This window comes from Nomia melanderi, chromosome 7 (genome assembly GCF_051020985.1).
Source record: "Nomia melanderi isolate GNS246 chromosome 7, iyNomMela1, whole genome shotgun sequence".
NCBI lineage: Eukaryota > Metazoa > Arthropoda > Insecta > Hymenoptera > Halictidae > Nomia > Nomia melanderi.
This window is the reverse complement of record NC_135005.1, coordinates 11,524,351-11,543,052: the sequence shown is the minus strand read 5'-3', so window position 1 is coordinate 11,543,052 and position 18,702 is coordinate 11,524,351. Positions and strand designations below refer to the sequence as shown.

Below are 18,702 nucleotides of genomic sequence, written 5' to 3'. Positions count from 1 at the left end.
AATCCGAGCCGAGCGCAGCACGCGAATGCGAAACGCCGACGCGAAACGCGAACGCGAGCGCGATCACGATCACGGTTTGTTGGTCGTTTTCAATGCGCGTATCGGAAACCGCGTAATTTTCGACGATTTGCGATTACCGGTCGAACGAGCACGACGGAACGAGAACGGCAACCCGGTCTGAGCGGAACGGTACGACACTGGTAGCGTGGACGTTGAATTCGCGACGTCCGATAGGTTTCCCGGCTCTCGAACGCGATTCGATCACACCTTCGAATTATCTTTGACCGCGAGGGCTCGACTTTTCCGCGGGACAGACAACAGTTTTAGTTTCTCAAATCCGTCTCATTTACTTCACCCTGACGTCATTGATTAGTTGTTGACTTAAAAATTGCCCGACCACCGGGTCGATATAAATTATGAAATACGCGAGGAGGTCGCAACCCGATGGGAACAGTCGGCCGGATATTTAAAAGTACAGTCATTATATGAACATCTAATACCGTTAAATCGCTGAGCCATATCCGGCCGTTTCCTATTTCCCATTGATTTCATTTAAATCACGCGATTTAAATTTATCGCTATTACATTATCCAATGACGAAGGCACGATTTCGATAAAGCACTTTTCTAGAGCGTCGCGTCGATATCCGTCGCGCGTCGTTCACCTACGCAGAGTTTCATCGCGACGGTATTCTCTTTGCTTTTTTTCCTTTTTGCTCTCTTGTTCTTTTTACGAGCTGGCTCGATAAACAACAGCGAGAATTCACGAGTTTTTTTTTTCGCCCCGTTCGAAGCGACGTTCTACTCCGAATATGGAAACTTAATCAAGATTTACGACGGTGAATCGGAGACAAATCGAGCGGTAGGAAAAATGTAATCGCGTAATGACGGTTCGTCCCGGCTGACGCGTCGTGATTGGCGACCCTCCGGTATTTTCGCGCGCGTCATTGCTTCCCGCTTCGCTCGATGGTCAGTTTCACCGTGACATCTAGTCGTCGGTCATCGACATTGTGGCGCTCCGACGTACCGTTTGTCGCCGGAAGGCGAATTTCCCATTCGCTGTTTTGCCCGGAACGCGTCGGCTACCCGCGACATCGTTGTCGTCCCTGTTTTTCCTTTTAATTAGTCTCCTCCGTCAGCGTACGGCGAATAACGATCCTCGCGCTCAAGTTACGAATCGACTCCGTTCCCGATCGTCGGTCGATTCGCGATTTCTTGCTATCTTGCTTTCTTGCTTGCTTTCTTGCTTTCGGGCAGTCGATCGATGAGAACAGAGGGGCGGCGGCAGGGTGCTGTTCGAGGATCTGATCTCGGGGGAGTTTGGAGGAAGGAGAGACTAGACAACTGGTCGCGAGCTCGTAAATACGGGAGCGTGTAAAAGTACGGCGGAGCACGGGACGGATTAAAATACGCGTGCTGGGTTTCGCTGGGGTGGTCCGACCCCCGTCGCGAGTAATGCCGATGAATTATACCCATAAGTCTGTGCCATTGTGCGTGACGTGTTCCGCGGGGTGAGTACCACCGAGCCGTCGGTGATGTCGATTCGTCCAATCGGGTTACGTTCCGCAAATGGAAATCCGAAAGTTGCTTTCCGTATTGGAATCACGCCGATGTAACGGTTCGCCCAAAATTTACATCCGAAATGATATTTCAAAGATGGACGGTCCGTCCCGATGCACCGATATCTCGCGGGCGCCGGCCATTCGTAAAACCGCGTCGCCGAATATCGCAGCTCCGCGTTTCACTCGTAACGCCGTTCGGTAGTCGACGAACGAGGAAAGGTGACAGCCAGTTTCGAGGAACACGGATCTGTCGCGGAATGTTCGAAAGTTCAGCGAGTGGATGGACGCTCGAACCGCGACGGCGGTCGTGTCGTCCGCTTGAATTTTACAGCGCGAGAAGCTCCGCGCCGAGAGGGGCCGAAAGAAGGACCGAATTCGAGGGTGCACCACGCACCCGGTAACCTAGTCCCGTGACCCACCGCTGGAAACGTCGAAACCCTCTCGTGTTCGCGATTGATTCGACCGACTACCCCTCGGTTTTTCATCCCTCGCCCCTTGGGGTGCGGCGTTTCGAAAGGGGAGTGCAAACTCTCGAATATTATTGCGGTAGCAAGCGGAGGAACGGTTCGATGGAGTCGTAAAAGGGTTCGCGACCGGTCGAAGAATCGTTTCGATTTCGTGTCGATCGCTTGATCGGGAAAAAGGAATCCGCGCTCGCCTCGCCGCCGCGGTTCGACCGCGCGAAAATCGCGAATCGAGGATCGACGGCTCGACGATAGTAGATAATTCGTAGGTGGACGCGCGGTCGGATAGGAGTGATTAGCGTTTCATTATCGCGAGGACAATGAAGATACTTGGAACTCATTGCCCTTTATGATTTCCCACATGCAGAAACAATCGATGCAATGACGCGAGCGCGCACAGGCTTCGGTTATCAGATTAGAGACCGAGCGGGAATAATTCGTCGGATCTTTGTCCCTAATCACAATTGATACACCAACAACGTGGCAGAATGGAGGCGGTACACCCGGTATACATACATTTTACCATTCGCCGCGCGACACATCGGGCCCGGTTGTTTATCGCTCAAATAGCCGCCTATAGGCGTGATCCCACGCGGTGGCTAGTATATTTAGGCTTTCGTTAGGTGTGTGCATATAATATAAACATTCGATATGCGTTATACGCGCGCACCCGTCGGTTCCGCGCGCCCGCGCGCGTGCCCACACCGGCACGCAGCGACACCCACACTCGCGCGATACGCCGCTGCGTAAATACCCGTACGAGTGCGCTACGTGGCTAGCTACGTACGCGTATCATGCCTGTTAGCCGCGCGCGTACATCGATATCGATGGACGCCGCGCCGGCTCGAAATCGATGGCCGCTTTATTACGACGAACGATGTATAAGCGGTATTCCAACGTTGAATCCTATTATTATACCGGACAATTATAATAATTATTTGCCTTTCTCGTCGTAACAATTAATACCGCCCGCGTACTGGACGCGATATCGCGTGCGTTTGTGCCCAGACGGTATAGACGTATTATACGACTATAGATTGCGTTCCCTACGTTTACAACCCCTATCTATGAGGACACACTCGCGCACACCCGCGGCAACTCCCAACCCGTACTCGTGCCCGTACTAGCACCCGCCTTTCTACCCATCAATAGACGCAACCCTGTACCGATACGTCTCTCTCTTCAACGGTCCACGATAGGATGGAGCTCGACGTTTGCGTACACGGAAAGAATACGTAGCCGGACGAACGCAAACACCTGAATTCGAAAGGTTTCCGACTCATCCGTTCGCTGCTCGATCCTCGATCCTCGATCAGCGACTCGCGATCCCGCGATCGGCGGGTCGCGTTCGCGCTCACGTGTTCGCGCACGAAGGAAACGCGTGGGCGACGCCGGCGGTCGGGTGTACGCGAGCCACGCACACTCGCGCAACCTTCGAGCGAGCGAATACACCGCGGCGAACGCTAATCAACCGGCGCGGGATCTGCATCGCGCTCGGTCGTTTGTTTAGATGGAGTTCCAATATTATCGACAGTATTAATTAATATTACCGAGCCATCGGTAATTAGCATAAATCGGCGGAGCATCGTAACAAATTTCCGGGCGACGGCCCGGGAAAAAAGTCATCCCGGCAATTAGGATTTCAATTAGATTTCAACGATGCGGACGCACCGCGGCGATTTACGTTGACAAATTTGCCCGCGGTCGTCTGGAAGAGCTGAATTTTAGAGGCGCGTTCGCGCGCGTACTAAACGGCTCGTTTATTTACCGTTATTTACGAAGTAAATTTGACCGGTGTCGGTATTAAATTATACGTTGTAATTTCAGCGATCAACTCGTTAAGTAAATACCTACGCGCAAATTAACCGGAATATCCTCGTCGTGCTTTTTCGGTTATTCCTTATCGGATGGCGCGATGGGAGGTCGGATTTTTTTCACGAAGGCGGGACGGTGTCGGACCGGCCGCGTTTAATTCGTTAACCTGTCCGTACGTACCTATGTACTTACGTGTGACGCGTCTCGTCTCGTCTCGTCTCGTCTCGTCTCGTCATCGGCATTCTCTCGATAAGTGACGGCTGAGAAAATGCATCGAACGGGTGGGGTATTAGCGAGGACAAGTTGGGAAGAAACATTCGCGGAAGGTATACGAGGTAAGTGGCGGTGAGTTTAACAGTAAAACGAGTTTGGGAGGAGGGGCTGAGGGCGGGGGCGGTGGCACGGGTGCAGGCAGAGTGCGGAGCAGAGCCGAGCAGGGCAGAGCGGGTTACCGGGAAGGGGTAGCTGCACCGAAGCGGGCGTGTAAATAATTTCTGATATAATACGGTTAAAAATTACCAAGTTTAAAATTAAATAATTCATTTTAATACTGGCTGGCGGCTGGCCGGGGGTGGAGACTGCCGTCGTAGAGACGGTGAAGCCCGCGGGCGGAGGTGGAGGCGGCGGCGGCGGCGGTGGCGGCGGCTGCGAGGCCGGAGGAAAGGGGTCCGGGGCAGGAGCGTACCTACTCGCAGGGAGTTGACGGGGCCCGCGCCCAGGAGGCATCTATAAATTTCTAAACTTAATAAATACCTAATGGCCAGACCTGCTTTGTAGCATAGCGCTCTGTAGATTTAACTTTACTGTAAAGGTAGCGGACTCTTCCACTTGTACGTCTCGTCCCTCGCATCCTCTTACTCTTTCAGCTCCGTGCGCCGCTCGAGCCTCCCCCGCCCCTTCTCTTTTCACGTTTCCCCGCCGACGCCGGATCTTCCGATTTCATAAAATTCTCAGGAAGAAAATTTGAACCGTGCGTGTTTCTCACCTCCCGTTTCTCCCTTACGTTTCTCTCGTCCGTGGACCACGAGATGCGACGAGCTTTTCCGCGGGTCGCGTGATCGTCGAACGGTTCGAACAACATGGTCGGTCGCGGCGCAGTTTAAATCGAGCCACGTCGGTCGGGCTCGCGGGGAAAAAATCTGTAACGGCGGCTCGACGAACGATGTCGTACTTCCGCGAAAGTTGGTGGCTGAAAAAGCGGAGAAACGCGGGGCACGCCAAGGTTTCCGTTTCCGAACGAGGCAACGCGTCTCGAGCCAACAACGACGGGCGGCGGAGGGTCAATAAAAATCAGGGGAGCGCGAATGCAAGAAGAAAAGAAAAGAAACATTAGTTGGCATTATCGCATCAACCGAGGCACGGTCGAATTCCTGGAAAAAGAATGCAAGCACCGTAGCATGTATTACGATACTACACGGTACACGTCGCTGGACTTCCATTGTTGCACCGAGTAATATAAACAATTGGCCCTGTCCATCTCCCGGTTTCCGGCCGTCACTCGGAAGCCCCGACATTTTTATGGATCGCAGCACCGTGCCCACCCGCTTGCCTACCTACCTTGCTCCCTCTTTCCTTACCTGGCTGCCTGAATGCCTGAATGCCCGACTGCCTCGGCGGCTGCCTCACCGGCTGCCTCGCTGCCTCGCTGCCTGACTGCCTACCGCGAGTTTCTCCTTCCTTAAGACCTCCGCGAGCCTGAATATTAATGCGACTCTCAGTTTACATATTCCCCTCCACCCGCGTCGTGTATTCGTATCCGAACCGCACGACAAAATCCTTCGAGATTTCGAACTTCTCGATCCGCTTCCTCCGTTAACCGAATGTCCTTATTTATTATTCACCGGTGCCCAAAAACCTTCGGGAAATTAATCGAGAGAGAAGAAGAGAGGGGAGAGAAAGGAGGGAGAGGGAGAGAGAGAGAGAGAGAGAGAGACATAGAGAAAAGGAGAGAGAGAGAGAGAAAGAGAGAGTTAGAGTGGGAGGAAGGAAGAACGCACAGTTGGCCACTAACCTCGAGTTTCGGTGTCTTATTCAATCGTGTCATCGACCGCGCAGCTATTCCTTCGGAACAATCCACAACAACGGAGTCCTCGCGCTAATTCCGATCTCCGATCGATAAAGATCACCATTCGATCGCGTTTCCGGTTTGTTCTCATAACTATAATAAATGTCACGAGTCTGGATAGTTATAAAAAGTAGTGCGTCAATGGGGGAAATAAATAACGACCGATCTTGGAAAAAAAACATTATTAGTGTCGAATCGCTGATTATATTTTTTCTACGAATGATAGATCCGTTCTTCTGATAAATAGTGACTGTAGGTGACGCGATCGTGTAGCCGAGCTGTTATGAATTAAAGTTTCTACGTTAAACGAACCATTCGCTTATGAATACTTGATGATATTCGATAATTCTTTCCTGATCGTAACCCATGAATATTGCGATCGCTGGCAACCGCAAAAACTGCAATATCCAAGTCCGAGCATCGTCGACTCGGTTGGTCGGTTTAACCGTGCGAAGAAAAACAATGTCCTCGATTCGTTAACGACTCTTTTCCTTGCGTTGTATCGGGTTCCGCGGTGAATTTCGATCGCGCGAACCTATCCGTTACGTGCTTCTCGAAAAATGTTTTCGTCCGCGGACGCTTTTCGATTTCGATCGATCGGGGCTGGCCCGACGGTAGAAACGAGCGCGGTAAAAAGTATTGAATAGCGTTAACGACGCGTACCCGATCGCGATGCGCTACTTTAATGTTCCTCGTGAAACGAGAGGTTTTAATTTCTTGGTACGGGGTATACGCGCTTCGATGTAAACGCATGTTTCTCGATAATTAATTCCTGCTTGCTGGCTGGAACCTATTCGAGGACACGTAACGCAGGGCAACCCGATACGCGAAGATCTTCCCGGCCATCGCGAATCGAAGCTGCGGTATCGATCTACGATCGCGCGTTGCTGCAACTTCGAAGGTTCCGACTCTGACAGCCTAAAATACAGAATGCGCGTACGCTTCGATGGTCATGGTACGTAATCCACGCTCTCTGAATTCGAACCTACCGTGTGTATCCTGCTGTTCCTGTTGCTGCTGCTGCTGCTACTTCTGCTGCTGCTGCTGCTTCTCTTGTCGCCGCTAACCTGTTACTATTATTGCATTCCCCGGCCGAATGTCGCGCGCGTCTCGCATCGTTATCTTCGAAAGACTTCGAAAACCTCGTCGATGATCTCGGAAATATGAAAATTGAAGTAACGAAATTGAAAGATAGTTTTGGGTTATCAAGAACATCGTTGAACCTGATGGTGAGCGACGAAAGAACTTAGCCCCTGTCGATCGGAAAGAGGAAGAAGCGAATATTTTTTTGGTCGTCCGTGCTCGTTCCCGCTCGTTCTCTGCTTTCTTTCGATTTCCCTCCCTCGCACGGCTACGAGTCAATCACGGAATATACACGAACCTCGCGCATTGCCGTGAAACAGGCTGCGGCATACATTAATCACTGATGCTAATGGTATCATAGCCAGCATAGCTGTTTCGTATTCGCGCGCACCCTCGGACACACGCAAGCCCCCGCACGACGGAATGGAGAGGAGCCGAGAGAAAGAGAGACGAGCCGACCCATATAAAACGCGTACATGCGCCCACCCCCCGGATTACTATCTCGACTCTCGGCGTTACTTTCCTCGACGCGCACGCACACGGATTTCCACATGTGCTACCGGATCTGAACAGTTCCAGGGCGCAACAAATGCTCGAGTCTTCTCTCTTTCGACGTCGTCGAACCCGTTTTTCCGTTTTCTATTGCAATTAGAAAAGGATCAACTTTCGCTCGCGAATCGGCGTCGATTTCCCCCTCCTGAGCTCGATGAAATTGACCGGACGGGATCCTTTCGGAGGAGAAAAAAAGGCGAACGTCCAGCGTGACGTTCGCGTCCGGAACGAGCTCCGAGCCGAAGCCCGAAGAATCGACTCGAGACTATATACCGCTCTCTTCGGAGCATCGTCGCAGTTTCGTTTTATCGAGAGGCGGGTCCATAGAGAAAGAAACAATACGTTCTCTCCGCGTTTCTGTCGAACGTTTCTGCAGTTAACGAGCGGTAGCTTTGTTTCGAAAGGAGTGTCAAATTTCACGAGCGCGAGTTTCGCGACGGACGTCGCTCGTAGACGGGACGCGCGAAGAGGGACGAGGATACACGTGAGATAGGTTCGAATAGACGAAAGAGAGCGACAGACGAAGCCTGAGTGCAGAGAAGAGAGGAAGAAAGAGACAGAGAGAGAGAGAGAGAGAGAGAGAGAGAGAGAGGGAGAGAGAATGATTAGCAGGAAAGAAGGGAGGGAAAAGAGAATGGACAGGAGAAAGTCGGAAGGGCGCAATGGCCGCTCTCTCGAGGGGTGGAACATTCCGCGGGTGTTTCGAAGAGGTCGAGGTAGAGGCAGAGGTAGAGGTAGAGGTAGAGGTAGAGGTAGAGGTAGAGGTACAGGCATGGGCAGAGGTGGTTGCAGAGGTGGATGCGGAGGCGGCGGAGGTGGTGGCGGTAGAGGCAGAGGAAGAGATAGGTAGGGGCCGAGGGGTAGGGGGTGGGAGGTGGTTGGAGGTGGTAGAAGGTGGTAGGAGGTTGTAGGAGGTTGTACGAGGAGGTAGAGATGGAGGTGGAGGCAAACGAAGAGAAGGGACGAGGTTCGTCCTATCAATCACGGTATTATTATCGAGTCCGTGATTAGCAAGGCATGCTAACGATATCTCTGGCCAGAGGCAGAGGGCAACGCTAGGCCGTTGTGCTCTCGCGTATGCACATGTATGTACGCATCGTTCGCCGAGTTGCTTCGCCGGATGGATGTGCGTGCGTTGCACGTATTTCTTCGGTACGTGTGTCGACCGGCCGTGCTCTGTGTGTTGCGCGTGGATCGGTGTTGGCCGCAATGCAACTGGAGTGGCCACGATACGATTCCAGAGTAGTACCGGAGTGTACCGTGTATACCGAGCTGCTAGCTGCTGGTGATGCTGCTGTTGCTGGTGCTGCTACTGCTGCTACCACCGCCGCCGACGCTATTGCTGCTGCTGCTGCTGCTGCTGATGGTACCGACGATGGTGGTGGTGATTTCAACGACGATGGTAGAGAAGGTCGATGAAGAGGGACGAAGGATGGGAGGAAACGAGGGGTAGAGAGTACGCGAGAAAGATAGAGGCTAGGCAGATAGATCGGGCCGCACAGGGGAAGGCAAACGGAGAACGAGGAGGAGGCGACCGCTGTAACCGGTGCCTGGCTGCCGTCTAACTACCACTGGCTACTAACTACAGCCCGGCGGTGGTGGTGGCGACGGTGCTCGGCTGCTCCGCTGCTGCTCCGCTGCTCTTCGCTCGCCTCCTGTCCGCTACCGGGTGGTTGTTTGGCTGCCGGCGCTCTACCGTCGACGACGTTGCTGTTCCACCGTTGCTTCCCGTAACCGTGGCCACTGTTGGCCGGCTACTCGCCGCTGAATGTTTCGCGGGCAGAACTGAGATGGTTCTGGAGAGCCGGCTCGGCTCGATGCGCGTTCATCGATTTAAACCGTCCCTTACCGCGAACCGTTGTACCGATGCATCCGACCACCGGCCGGCACCGCTGACATCGTCGATTAACGGGTAACCGTGTACCCGGAATCGTCGGATGAAACGTCGACGCGAGGAGAACGACGATGTCGGTGATTCCCGGAGACGCGGGAAAATCGAAGCGAGTATTCGTCGATACGTCTAGTCGCGGTTGTCGACGAAGTCGAATCGAAAGATCGCTCGTCGAAATCGCGCGCGAAGTCTTTCGTCGATAGGCGAAACGGTCCTTTCCGAACGAAACCCTCTATCGGTCGGTCCGTCGATCGGTCTGTCGGTCGGCCTGTCGGTCGGTCGGTCGGTCGGTCCTATCTCTGGCGTGCGGCCGATATTCGGGTTATACGGATCGCTCGCAATGCGATTCGCGGCTAAACGCGTTACGGGGAACGTAATTTAGTCCCCGTTGCATAGCCCGTCGTGCACCGTGTTCGCGCTCGTCCGTGTGCAAGCTCGCCAATGTGTTTTTCGCTATACGTGCACGAGCGAGGTGACGCGACTCGACTCGACGCGACGCGACACGAATCTCTCGCACCGTCCTCCGTCTCGTTCCCACCCGTTGGTGTCCGGTTCGTCGGTCCGTCTCTGGTCGATCGGCCGTCTCCGTCGGGCATCGGACTCTCTCCTCTCCTCTCCTCGTCAACAGAGTTTCTCTCTGTGCCGGTAATATTCGCGATGCGGAGAGTCACCGGCGGCGAATTCACGAGGGATGGAGGAACGCGGGTCGCGTGGGGTGCGACGGGAAACGCCGGAGTGGCAGAGTGGCGGAGGGTGTCACACAGGCGGCAGGTAATGATATTTCGCGCCCATTATGAAATATTCGAAATGATTTGCCGGGATTGTGCATTTTGATTTGACGTACACCCGCGTAACACAGAGGTATCGCGCGGGCGCGGGCGCGGGCGCGGCCGCGACCGCGAGCGAGAGCGGGAACGAGGTGCACGCGATGTCGCGTTAGAACACCGATCGCTGGATCGTTCGGTCAACGACGTCGATCCTGTTCCCCGCTCTGAATTCCACTATCCTCCTCCCTGAAACGAAAGAACTCTTCTTTCTGCCGACACCGAGCGGTCCCGGAAACCAAGCTCGCTGCGATTCTTCTGCCCGACTGTAAAGCTACGTCTCGAACGTTCAATGAAATTTCCCAAAACGCGGATCCCCGGGGCACCGTTAATATCGCATCCGATGCGCAATAACGAGCCAATAAATATTTGACAAAGTACCGAAACGTATAATAATAATGTAATTACGCGATGATGCGCAAGTTGTAATAATAGTAATTTAAACTGTAATTTAGCGTGCAAGCGATGTAACGGGGATGAACGAAATCTGTCCAAAAGCCGCATATGCATTACGCGTTGGTTGGGATTCTTAGGGTGATCGGTTCGTTTGACGATTGACCACGTGGGACGGCCGTTTCGAAGATGGCCGGATACGGATTAGAGGACGGACGGGTTCGACGGGGAAAATATATCGGGGATGCGTTCGGGGACGTGGCGATTCGAAGAGACGGGCGTAATCGGGATCGAAGGACGCAGGGAACAGAGAGAGAAAGGCGGTCGATGGAAGGATAGATCGGAGGTAGTTGGTTTAAATTCTCTTCTGCTACCGCAAACATGCATAATGCAGCCAGGCGGCGCGTGTAAACGCGTAAACGCCGGGCGGTGCCAACCGCTAAATACAAAAATCCCCAACCACCTGTGAAGCACGCCGCACCGTCCGATACCGGCGGTGTGTGCGCGCGGCCGTGCGGATGCGCGTTTCCGTGTTTTTGTCGCTCGTGTCTGTGAGCGAGGTGTGCGCGTCTGCGTTTCCGAGTTAATTACAGCATAATTGCGGTCGACATTTTGTTGTTCGTCGTTCGTCGCAGTTGTCGGCCGGCCGACCCGCGGATCGCTTTCGGATTTTCTCGCTCGAAAATTCTTGCGATATCCCGCGCGTTTATTAGCATTGCCCGTCGTGGCGCTCGTATTTCGGCTCGTTGCGCCCAATTACATTCGTTCGCGAATTATTCGCGCCATTCGAGGATCGCGCGCGGCCGCGTTCTTTCCGCGCGATGCTCCCCCTTGTCCACCTCCCCTCTTTCTCCCTCTCTCTCTCTTCCGTTTGCCCCCCGTCGCGAAATCTATAAATCTAGAAATCTAGGCAGGGTGTCGCGAGCCGCGCTCGAGAACGGCTCGCCCAGCGTCGCGGCGCGGTCGAGATCGAAAAAGTTCTTCGGGACGGTTTACAATAGTAGACACGGAACTCCGGTACACGATACGCGGAGAATAGAAGAGAAACGCGGAGAAGGAGGCACGCGCTAGATGTTGCCGGGAAAAAGGGACGAAGAGAGGAGGACGACGATGCGTCGGTGGGTCGAGGGGCGCCGGGACGCGGCGAGGCGAGACGAGAGCGGCGGAGGCTCGTCGAGAGAAAGACGAGCACAGATGGAAACGAGGAGGTGTAGATGGGCACAAAAGCACGAGATATTCAACCCTATCGGATCGTATATATCTGCTGCACCCTCCCACCCTATAAATTGATGCCAATGTACCTACGTGGCCCCGGCACGTTATACGTCTGAATATTACGCACACTCGGCCCTATGGACATCAGGGGTGGCAAGAGGTGGCAGAGGGTGGGACTATGGGTGGCAGCGAACCGACGGAGAAAGAGAGAGTTGGACGGAGAGAGACGGCGAAGAGGGAGAGACGGAGAGAGACAGGATGATCGAGAGAGGACCGGTCGGGAAGGGGGTTGGGGGGGCAGGCGGCAGGCAGGCAGGGAAGGGTTGTGAAGGGTTGGGAAGGCTTGGGGAAGGGGAGGAAGGGGTGAGCAGTGCTCCGAAGGGCGGCCAAAGCGGCGAGGAACGGTAAGAGGGGTATAGGCAGCCGCGTACCTACACGAATCGCACACCATACCTCGGTTATACCGTATAGAACACAATTAAGTAAATGAGCACGGGTTGCGCGCGCTATAGATACCCTCTATTATGTGTATTGATCTCTAGTACGGACTCCAGTTACACGTAATACGTGTTTTGTCATTTACGCGTTCGTACGTATCTGCCGATCCTCTCTCCGCGCGCGCGGCAGAGTATGCGTGCAAGTGCGTGGAACAGATATCCTCGCGCCGCGGAGGAAGGGAAAACTGGCTGGGAGGAGACGGGGGATCGAATGGAATCGAATGGAATCGAATGGAATCGAATGGAATCGAATGGGACCGAATGGGATCGCGGGTTACCGGTTGGAATCCGACAAAAGCGACGGAAGCCGTACCGCGAGCGACGCGGGGGTCGTCGCGAATTTTCCCGTCGCGACGAGACGCGGGTGGAAGACAGCCTCCAGGATCGCCGTTCGGGATGGTACGTTCTCCGGAGACATCCCGCGCGTTCGACGCTCGCCGCTCGCTGCCCGCTTTTACGACTTCCGAGTTCTTTCGCGTGGAAATCATTTGCCTTAATTCTCGCTTAGATTAGACGGAGGGGGTGGAAGAAGCGGATACACGGTCTCGGTAGCATCGTCCGGTTCCTCGACACTTTCGTTTCCCCGGTACACGCTTGTTTCGCTGGCTGCGCAGGGAAATAGCGCGCGAAGCTCCACCGATTCGGTACAAAAGGTTCAATCGTAATCGCTGTCGCGTTCCCCGAGATGCTCGCGGGAAGCCCCGCTACCGCGCGGACGCTCGTTTCGCGTTTCTCGTTTCAGGTGGACGGTAACGCGTTGGGTCTTTTGCTATCGTTCGATGCTTGTAATAATGTTCGGACGATCGTTCCTCGCGTTTCGGACAGATGCGGCGGGCCTCGTTCGGCCGACTCTGAAAAGAAGTCGCCGCGGTCTCGGCAGTTTCTCGCGCGAGCGTACCGCTTAGGTAGGTATAGGTAGGTATGCACATAGGTAGGAACACGCAGTTACCGCGGCCCGTCAACAGGAAACGGAAAGATAGTTATCTAGTGGCTAGGTAAAAAGAGTGAGAGGGTCGGAGAGAGGCGACCAGGTAGACGCCATAGTTATTTATTTTCCCGAGGCTGATTACAATATTACGCAAGTCGACGGTATACGCGGTCTCGTAATGCAGATGCAAATGCGACAGACATTTAGTTATACCGAGGCGACTCGGCAAAACTTCGGCTGGAAACCGTGTTTTATTCATACGTTCGCGTCCACCTGCGGAAAAGACATGCACGTATTCGCGCTGCGAACACGTACAGCTCGTGTCCCTTCGCGCACCGACCGAAAGCTATCGTTTAACGGAGTAACGATACATTTACAATTTAAACGTTCGCTACCGACTCGAAACGGAATCACGCCGAACTCGAGAGGACGGTGTGTAACCGGGAACAGAGACCGCGGCGAGAAGGGAACGGGCAAAAGGAAGAGGGCGAGAGAGATAGGGGGGAGGGAGGGAAAGAGAAAGAGAGAGGACGCGCGATCGTGAACGAACCGAAGGCGGGAGAGCGACGACGAAGGTGAGAGGAAAAGTGGAGTGACGGGGAGAGGGAAAACTCGTGCCACCACGTTGCCAGACACGTGAGAATTAAAAGGCATTATGCGTCCTAAGATTCGTCAGCAACCTCGCGCGTAATCGCTTTTATTCACGCTCGCGCCCTATCGGAAACGTTTTCACCGAGATCGCGGAGTATATCGATGTTCCCCGCGAGCCAGTATCGGTTGCCATCGGGGACCGCGGTTCGAGGTCTACGCGACTAAACGACGCCCCCGTCGAACCGCGAAAATTCTTCGAAAACACTGGGAAAACGAAGAAATGGACTGCATAGACTGTACTCGGCCCGGTACAGCTCCGCGCCGGTAGCATTCGAAGAGAGGGGCAAACATTTATGGAAATGTTCTCTCCGCGTACGAGGCGATCGAGCCGAGAAGGCGGCTCGAGCTAATAACGGAAACGTAACCTCGTAAAAAGATCTTAATTTATGCGTTCGACGGCCTAACAGTTACGTCGATACGAATTATTCTTCGCGTGTACCTATGCGTTTCTTCGGCATAGACGCGTATCGTGAGAATGTCGTGCACTGATTTCCTTAATAACGGAAACGCAACGTCCCGGAAGATATCTTATTTAATTTAAACGTCGCGTGGAATAGCACGGAACCCACTCCGATGAAGATATTATTCTTTCCTGGAACGTCGTTTGCTTCGATGACGGAAGCTCAGCGTCACGAAAAGATCTCATTTAATTCGTACGTCGCATGGTACACTGGCTAGAACGATAAAGACATTATATTTCCCACTCGTGTGGGCTGGATCGCGAGAGGCGATATCGTATACCGATTTCCTCCTAGGCTGTGTGCGAGGCAAACGTGTTCGCGTACCTATACACTGTCGTGCACGGGATACGCTTACGTAACCCGCTGCAAAGACACGTGCATCGAACACGGACGATTCTCTTCTCTTCTCTTCTCTTCTCTTCTCTTCTCTTCTCTTCCCTTCTCTTCTGTACTGTTCTCTCGTCGTCTCTCCGTGCCCCGCCGCGCTGCCCGCTTATGCGCTCTTTCGCGTAACGATATATTATTTATATAAGCGAAGCTGTCCCAGCAAATCGTCCTAGTCTAGCAAATTACCGCGAATATAGACCGCTAACGCGAATAATGGCTATCGTTCGACCGGAGCCGAGCCACTCGAGTCGACATTTTCGAAAAGCTACGATCTCGTTCCACGCTTCTCCCATCCGTTTCCCAGCAGCACAAATCATTTACAAAGTATTCCCCTCCGTTGAATCGCTAAGAGGACTACACAAGAATACGCCTTTGTGCGCCGGTGAAAATAACGCGCGGCCGTTATTCGACGGCGTTGCTTCGGATCGACGACGTCGTCGAATTCGGACAAACTATGAATAGCAGCAGAAATATGGGTGCCACGGTTTCGCGGTGCGTTCGATGCTCGAAAGGACCGCGTGGGGGAAGGGATGCAACGGGAGCGACAGAGGCCGAGGGAGACGGATAAGGAGAACAGAGGGAACGCTCCGAAGGAAGTCCGCGAGCAACGACGTTTGCTGGCTCCTACGTCCGGGAGGTATACTCGGTCGAGCGTTTCGCGAGCGCATTCCCCCCGTGTACGAGCCGTCCCTGTCGGAAGTGCGCGGCCTCGCGCGGCGTAACGTTATTTTCTGATTTCCCATTCATGGTCTACCGTTTAGTTTCGATTTGCCGGTTCGTTACGACGCCCGGAGATTTACACTGCCAGATAGGATTGTTCCAGGCTAGCATCCCCTTCCACCCCCAATCTCCTCCGCCTGTTTTCTTAACCGCTAATACTCTCTTCCTTCGCGTCGGTTCGCCGCTTCCCCGCTTCCCCTTTTTCACTCGCATGGTCGGTCGCTTCCACCACCGCCCACCATGTGCCACCGCCACCGCCATCACCGGTGCCCTTACCTAGCTACCCACTACTTGCCTATCTCGTACACTTTTGTCTTTTATGTAACTGTCTTTCGTCACCGCGCGCGATCTCCCCGGATATCTCGCTCGGTAATCACTTTTTTTTTTCCGCCGCTCGGACGATCTTTCCTGCTAGTAGATTATTTGCATTTCAAATCCGCCCGGCGAGTCGATCGGGTGCCAGCCGGCCGGGCACGCAACTCCTTTATTTCGCCTCGGTCGTCGGGGGCCGAACGGGAAAACGAACGGGGAAACGAACGTTCCGCGACGCAGGAAGAGGTAAATCCGTGTTTGTACGCGCGCGCGTATCCGGAAACGTACTCGCGACGCGAAATTGAAATTTTTATCGATGGCCTCGCAGCGGAAAAGCGGCCGAAAGGCGGAGGGAGCGTCCGGAAAGGTGAAAAGCGAAAGGAAAGGAGAGAAGGAGGAGAAGGGGGGGAGGAGGCTATAGGTTCGCGCGAGGGGTTGGGCGTGGAGGAGGGAGTGGAGGAGCCGGCGAAGAAAACAGGAGAAAAACGTGGAGAGCGTGGTGCACCGTGCCCACCGAGTAATAAGTTAGTAATAATATTTTCACAATATCTCTCCTGGATTGGATGTTATTTCATTATATTTTATTGCCTCTTACTATTACTCTTGCCGGCGCGCAACCCCCGCACCCTCGACTTCCCTCAGCAACCCTCCTCGACCAACACTACCGCAACTACAGTTACTACCACCGACGCTCGGTTGCGTCCCAGTCGCTCTGTTTTATTATCTCGAGCCTCTCCGCACCGGGGAATTCACTCGCGGAACTCATTATTGAGGGGTTTATTCTGCTGTAACCATTGCTACCCGTACCCCTTGTTTCTTTCCTCCGACTCTCGCCTCTCCTCCTTCCTTCTCCTTTCTCTTCTTCGGTTTGTCTTTCGAACCCGAAACCTTTTCCGCGGTGAACTCGTTCCTGCCTGCCGGCCTGCCCGCTCCCCTCTCCCTTTACTCCTTCGTTTCCCTCTTCGCTCGTGTTTCTCTGTTTCCCTGAAATTCGCGCTCGAAGACGGGGAAAACGAAAGGTGCGAAGGGTCGCGAATGGAAAAGCAAGGGGGCGGGACGCGAAGTTATGGAAGATCTTTTAAAGAGATCGTCGTTCGACCGATAAATCGCGCATTCGGTTCGAAGTTGGCAGTGTTCTCGCGATTCGCGCAATTCGCGCGTTTCGAGCTCGGCCTGCGACTCGTTTCCAAGTTAATACGCCGTAGGAAATTCAAGGATGAAAATCGCGTCCATGAATATGGGCTGGTGCTTCTTTCTCGCGTAGCCAGGTCGTTTCTTGCGAACGACCGCCGTAAAAGCCGTTATTGAATTCGTATCCGACGCTCCTCCCCTCCAAGCCCGTCTCCTCTCTTTTTTATTTCTCGCGAGGCTTTATTAATTTTACCGTTTCGCCGGCAGTGCCGTTCGAATTAGAAAGATCTGTATATTTTTTCGCCGAGAGGAGAGATCGCCGGGTGACGTTAATCGTTGCTCTTTCGTTTTGCAGCGGAGTACGTAGAAGTGGCGCGGCACGTGGACTCGGAGGAGAGCAATGTACCTCGCGTGGAGAAAACGCAAGCTCCGCTATCAATGGTATCGACGTCGCTCGAGGACCCGTAACGTGTAGGTAAGTTCCCATAGCTCTCGATCGCGAGCTACTATTTCGACGGACCAGTGTCTCCGTTGGACCGGATTTCGGCGTGCCTCTTGCTCGCCGTTTCACCGACACCGCTCGGAGGCTCGCGGCAGCACGTGTAAACGATTTCGAGCCACCGTCGCCGTTAAACCGAACGAAGACGTTAGAGACGCGCGTCTGCAATTTACGCCGTCTACGGTGTCGCGCGATACCCATCGCTGCGGACCGGCGGTCATTATACGCGAACGCGACGACAGAAATAGCGAGTGTTGTCACCGATAAATTGCAACGAACGATCGTAAAACTATTACATCAGAGGCTTGTAACGCCGCGCTCGCGAGCATTCGCACACGCACATTATATGCATTATCGCGGTGGCTCTGCGCTGACGCAATCCCGAATTGTCGCAACGATGCGATTAAACTCGCGACCGCGCGTTTCTCCGGCAGGCTTACACGTCCGAGCGACTCGATCGAAGCCGATATGATCACGGGCGCATCGTTCCGTCGAGCTCCTTCGACGAGGTCCGCGTCGGTGTAACCGAACTGGCCGGTTAATTGATAGAATACTGGAGAACATCGTTGGTCGCGGACGGTAATGACCGATCCGGTTCGTTCGCAACTCTGGCCGGCGAACGAACGCTCGCTATCGGAGAAGCGAAGCCGTTCCGCGTTGCTATAAACTCGCCGTGACTAATACAACAGTTTATTCGGCCGCGGGCATTTAAACGGTTACGACCTGGACCCGAACCCGAACCCCGACCCGGTCGTTCGTGCCCCCGTACACCCGTGCACTGGTGCTCCAGTGCACCAGTGCCGAACGATGATTTTGTCGCGCGTTAACTCGCACGCGTTTAATTCGTCTCGCCGCTTTCGCGAATTAACGGCCGCCTACGTCGCTCTTTCGATCATCGGGCTTCCCTTCTTTTCTTCTTTTTCTATTATATTATATTTGCCGGCTGTCGGCGAATCGCTGTCTCCTTCTGTCTCTCCCTCTTAGCTCCGCCACCGTTCCCCGGGTTGCACGCGCGCGCTCCTTTTTAATTCAATTCGACCCAGTTTAGCCTAATTTAATCTAGTTTAACGTCGCCCGATCTAATTTAATCTAATTTTCGACGTTCCATTTCTCGGCGCTGCGGGAAATACCTAATTTCGGTCGTCTTGGAAAAAATTGGTTCGATGCAGGACGAAATTGCGGCGGAGGCCGGGCCAAACTTTTTCGAACATTTCCCGTTGGACAAACGTTACACGCTGCCTTCTGCAAATCCA

General features: G+C 53.8%; 1 protein-coding gene across 10 annotated transcripts in view; it reads left to right on the top strand.

Annotated features, from left to right (window-relative positions):
• LOC116424941 (protein bric-a-brac 1) overlaps positions 1-18,702 on the top strand; it is a 224,825-nt gene that overhangs the window by 37,515 nt on the left and 168,608 nt on the right. For 6 of the 10 annotated variants that reach the window (XM_076368931.1, XM_076368936.1, XM_076368929.1 and 3 more), the window contains one exon: positions 17,306-17,425. The gene's annotated coding sequence lies outside the window, so the exon portion shown is untranslated. Of the gene's footprint in view, positions 1-13,845; positions 13,864-15,938; positions 16,066-16,290; positions 16,344-17,305; positions 17,426-18,702 lie in introns of those variants that run through there. The other 4 variants (XM_076368934.1, XM_076368932.1, XM_076368933.1 and 1 more) reach the window with 4 other exon arrangements.